The sequence below is a fragment of the Amphiprion ocellaris genome, chromosome 8 (genome assembly GCF_022539595.1).
Source record: "Amphiprion ocellaris isolate individual 3 ecotype Okinawa chromosome 8, ASM2253959v1, whole genome shotgun sequence".
In the NCBI taxonomy this organism is placed as follows: domain Eukaryota; kingdom Metazoa; phylum Chordata; class Actinopteri; family Pomacentridae; genus Amphiprion; species Amphiprion ocellaris.
In genome coordinates this window covers 308,689-314,272 of record NC_072773.1, presented here as the reverse complement: position 1 = coordinate 314,272, position 5,584 = coordinate 308,689, and positions in this window count along the sequence as shown.

The following is a 5,584-nucleotide window of genomic DNA, read 5'->3' as shown; positions in this document are numbered from 1 at the left end:
CGGACCTAATAATAATAATAATAAATTTTATTTATAAAGCGCTTTTCCAAAAGCTCAAAGACGCTGTACATAAAATACAATAAGATAGAACAAAACAGATAATTAAAATCAGTAGGTAGTAAACAAGTTCAAGATAAAATACAGAATCACTTAAGGAAAGCAGATCTAAAAAGGTGAGTCTTTAAAAGGGATTTAAATGTGGTGAGGTTGGTGCAGTCACGGAGGGCATGGGGGAGTGAGTTCCAGAGTGTGGGGGCGGCAATGGCGAAGGCTCTGTCCCCCCAATGTCGCCGGCTGGTCCTGTGCGGGATGGAAAGGAGGTTTGTGTGGGAGGAACGGAGATTCCTGGGGGGGGTGTAGGGGAGGAGCAAATCGGTAAGGTAAGAGGGGGCTAGATTATGGATGGACTTGAAGGTGAGGAGAAGCAGTTTGTACTGGATGCGGTGTGAAATGGGGAGCCAATGGAGGTTCCGCAGGACGGGTGTGATATGGTCGTGAGAACAGGTTCGGGTGAGGAGTCGGGCAGCAGAGTTTTGAATGAGTTGAAGTTTATTGAGAACTTTGGAGGTGGAGCCGAAGAGAACGCTATTGCAGTAGTCAAGGCGGGAAGTGACGAAGGCATGAATGAGGGTTTCAGCGGCTGAGAAGGAGAGGAAGGGGCGGAGACGGGCGACGTTGCGGAGATGGAAATAGGCAGTTTTGGTGATCTGATTAATGTGGGGTTCAAAAGTGAGGTTGCTGTCAAATATCACACCGAGGTTGCGGATGTGAGCAGAAGGAGATAGGGTGGTGTTATCAATGGTAATGGGGGGGTGGGGAAATGGAGTGAGTGATTTAGGTCCGATAAGGATGAGATCAGTCTTGTCACAGTTTAGCAGGAGAAAATTTTTCCTCATCCAGGATTTAATGTCGGCCAGGCAGCTGGAGAGAGAGGGGAGGGTGGTGGTGGCGGTGGTGTTGGTGGAGATGTAGAGTTGGATATCGTCGGCGTAGCAATGGAAGTGTAGGTTGTGGCGGCGGATGATGTTGCCGAGGGGGAGGAGGTACAGGATAAAGAGGAGGGGGCCAAGTACTGATCCTTGAGGGACACCATGGGACAGGGGGGCGGTGGGTGATGTGCAGTTGTTGACCTTGATGAATTGTTGTCGATTAGTGAGATATGATGTGAACCAGGTGAGGGCGGTGCCGGTGATGTTAATGGAGGATTGAAGGCGGGAGAGGAGGATGGAGTGATTGATTGTGTCAAATGCTGCAGAGAGGTCGAGAAGAATGAGGATGGTGACTTGTCCAGAGTCTGAGGAGAGGAGGAGATCATTGGTGACCTTGAGGAGAGCAGTTTCAGTGCTGTGATGAGAGCGGAATCCGGATTGAAAGGTTTCATACAGGTTGTTGGAGGTGAGGTGAGTTTTCAACTGGGCAGCGACGACACGTTCTAATGTTTTGGATATGAAGGGGAGATTGGAGATGGGCCGGAAGTTGTGAGGGGAGGTTGGATCCAAACCAGGTTTTTTGAGGATGGGGGAGACAGAGGCGAGCTTGAGGGGTGAGGGGACACAGCCAGTACTGAGGGAAGTGTTGATGATGTTAGAGATGAGGGGGGCGATAACAGGGAGGCAGTTTTTGAGGAGGGCAGTGGGGATGGGGTCCAGGCAGGATGTGGAGTTTTTAGTTCCAGTGATGAATTTGGGCAGGTCCAGGGGGGAAACGGGCGAGAAGTGGGCCAGGGGGGGAAAGTTCAGAGGGTTTGGTGGAGGAGAGGGGGGATCAAGTGAAGTGGGAGAGGTGACAAGGCTGCTGTGGATGGAGATGATTTTGTTATGAAAAAAAGAGAGGAATAGGTTGCATTTGTCAGTGGTGAACGAGTTTGAGACTGTGTCCGGGGGGGCAAGGAGTTTATTGACAGTTGAGAAGAGGGATTTGGGGTTGTTGGAGCTGGTATTGATCAGGTCAGAGTAGAAAGTGGACCGTGCAGATTTCAGGGCGTCTTTGTATTGTTGGAGGAAGTCGGAGTAGGCTTGGCGGTGAACTGTCAGGTTTGTTTTCTTGACAAGACGTTCTAGCTGTCGTTTATGGGCTTTCATGAGGTGGAGTTCAGGGGTGTACCATGGAGCAGAGTGGGAGAAAGTAACTAATTTGGATTTGAGGGGAGCAAGCTGATCAAGACAGGAAGAGAGAGTATGATTGTAGTGGTTGATGAGGTCAGTGGGGTTATTGATTGACGGGGGAGGGGAGACGGACAATGCAGTGGTCAGTGAGGCGGAGAATACAGAGGGGGAGAGTGATCTGGTGTTTCTAAAAAAGATTGTCCGTTTTTCCTTGGGCAGGGGGGTGGGGAGGCTGATGTCCATAGTTATTGCTAGGTGGTCAGAGATGGAGAGATGACAGCTGGAGATATTTAGGACTGTAAGACCAGAGGAGCAAACCAGATCGAGGATGTGTCCATGGTTGTGGGTGGGGAAATTGACATGCTGGGTGAGGTTGAGTGATTGTAGGAGATCTAGGAAGTCAGAGGCAGATTTACTGTGAAGGTTGTCCATGTGAAAGTTGAAGTCACCAAGGATGAGGACTGACGGAGATGTAGCTAATAGCTGGGTGGCAAAGTGGGAAAAGTCAGGGAGAAATGAGGGGTTTGGTTTAGGTGGGCGGTAAATGATAGCAGTGACCATTGGGGTGGGACCGGGTGATTTAAAAACAAGGTGTTCAAAGGAGGGGGAGGCAGGGATGGAAAGTGGGATGGTTGTGAAGACCTGTTTGTGGATGACTGCGATGCCGCCTCCTCGACCTTCTGGGCGGGGTGAGTTGAGGTACGTGTATCCGGAGGGGGTGGCTTGGTTGAGTGGGTAGAAGTCCAGTGGTTTGTGCCATGTTTCGGTTAGACAGAGGAAGTCCAGTTTATTGTCCAGGATGAATAATTGTAGAATGGGGCCTTTGCTGGTGACGGAGCGGGTGTTGAAGAGGGCAAAGTTCAGGTGAAGTGTGGATGTGTGATTAGGGGAGGGCTTCTGGGGACAAGGCTGTGAGGTCCGTGGAAGTGGGCGAAGGTTAGCAAAATGGCAGTTTCTGAGGGAGGGCTGCCGAGGTTGTCTGAAGCTGATGATGGTGGGGATTTGGCAGCTTGTTGAATTCTGGTACTGCGGGGGTGACGGGCAAGGGGAGCCAGAGGGGGGAGGCAGTGGGTGTGCTGGAGGGGAAGATGGGGGGAGTTCCAGGTGGGGACAGAGGGGGGCGCTGTAGCTGGGAGGCGGTTCAGTGGAGCGTGAAGAAGAGATGGATGTAAACACTGGCACTAGTCAGTCTGAAGTGTGGACGGTGTATTGGATATTTGAGATTAAAAGTGATCTGCCGGACCTGTTTGGATGGATGCCATCACTGTTAAAATATTCTGGCCTGTTCCAGAAACAGTTAAAATTGTCAATAAAGTTAATTCTGCTGGCACGGCAGAACGAGCTAATCCAGGTGTTCAGGCTGAGCAGTCTGCTGAAGCGCTCAGAGTTGTTGTTTACCGTTGGTAGGGGCCCGCTAATAAAAATAGACTTTCCGCAGTCTTTCAGTAAGTCCGTCAGATTTTGAAAATCACGTTTTGTCTGCTCAGACTGGGGGCGCGCTGTGTCGTTGCAGCCGACGTGAAGGATAACGCGGTGTACAGAGGAGGGGAGTGAGCGGAGAACGGAAGGAATTTTAACAGCGATGTCAGCAGCTGTAGCACCGGGGAATGACAGTGTGATAGCGTTAAAGAACCTGATGCCTCTCATGATACTGTCGCCAATGATGAGCGTAGAGGGGGCGAAGAGTGGGGCAAGTGGTGGACGGGAGGTTGTGAACTTACGGGAGAGGTGGCGTGGAGGGCTTCCGGCTGAGGTTGCGTCGGGGCTGGTGTGCAGAGGAGCCGCCGCGGGTGCCAGCTGTCCCTGTGGCTCGGTGTCGGTAAGGGTGGAGGTGATGGTGGAGCGATGGAAACGCGGCGATGAGGAGTCTACAAACTCGGGTTGTAGACAGCTGCCATGATGGTCCAAGTCTTTGCCGACGGACCCGGCGGAGTGGCGGCGAACCGCGTCCCGCAGCAGACGTCGTCGGGAGGTTGCGGAGGATATCCGGGTTTGGGACCGCTGGATTTGTTGCTCTCCGGAGGAGGACCGAGTGCTGCCGGTCGCCCGCGGAGGGGAGACCCTGCCGGTGGAGCCAGGCTGAGCCCGGGGGCCACCGCACGTTTGCGCGGAGGTGGTCTTTGCGCCGGCGTCCAGCGGCGACCGGGAAGTAGCCGCCCCCGATGAGGAGGCCGGCCGATCCGCAGCGTTGGACGTCGGGGGGTCCAGAGCCTTTGGCGGTCCGTCGTCTGTTCGGATGGGAGCCGCAGAGGCTCCGGCAGCTGGCAGGTTGGAGGAAGAGGAGGCGTCGCCGCCGATCAGCGTCGCCGCCGGGTTGGCGGGCCGGGGCTTGGCCGGTAGGGACAGAGCCGCAAAGCTGATGAGATTTGGTCGGGCCGGGGAGATGGTGTGGTCGTTGCGGCTGCTTTTGCCACGAATGACGACCTCGGACCAGGATGGATGTCGGTTCGGGGTTGAACAGGACGAGGGCCGGGGGCTGACGGGGACCCACGGGAGGGTGTCATGGAGGGAGGACTGGACTGAAGCGAGGTAGCGGGACTGCTTGCAGGCGACGTTCATGTAAGAGGTGAGTATATCTGATTTGATTTTTAGCTCCTCAGTTAGACGACGGATGTCAGCCTTCAGGCGGGTGATGGTTGTGTTGGCTGCATCTAGTTCAGAGGTGTGGGGGGGGGCAGACAAGGAAGTGGTGTCCGGTGAAGAGTCCCTGGCTGTGTCCGCCATGTCCCTGGCTTCCGAAAACTAAACAGTGAACTAGGATTGTTACTGTGGTGCTATAAAGCCCTTATCTGCTGCTGTTTGCATCCAAACACTGTAACACTGAAACACACCGACGTGTTGAGCCACCGCAGCTAGTTAGCCGCTGCTGATAGCACTGTCCGTTAGCAGTTAGCTGCGGTTAGCCTCTGACCGGCGAAGTCTGAAAGTTCTTTACAAGGTGGTTTACGCTCAAAGTCTTTTCATCAGAAGGTGTAGCTTTGTACAAAAATAAAAATCTGTCAAAAGTCTGTCACGGCAGGACAAGGAGTTTGTCTCGCTGCGACTAATAATAATGTGGGAGCGGGAGCCCGACAAAACACGTCCTTCAGTCAGCCGTCATCACCTCCTTTAGACGACAGGAACCAATCACAGTCCTCCTATTGGTCGGTTCTGAACTTCTTTGGTCCAATAGGTTTACTGCTAATAAAAATACAGGTAGAACAGTAATCAGACACAGTACACTTGTAGTAGTACACCTGTAATAGTAGTACACCTGTAGTAGTATACCTTTAGTAGTACTACACCTGTAGTAGTACACTTGTAATAGTAGTAGTATTACACTCGTAGTAGTACACTTGTAGTAGTACTACACCTGTAGCAGTACTACACCTGTAGTAGTACTACACCTGTAGTAGTACACCTGTAGTAGTAGTACACCTGTAGTAGTAGCAGTACATCTGTAGTAGCAGTAGTACACCTGTAGTGGTAGTACAACACTT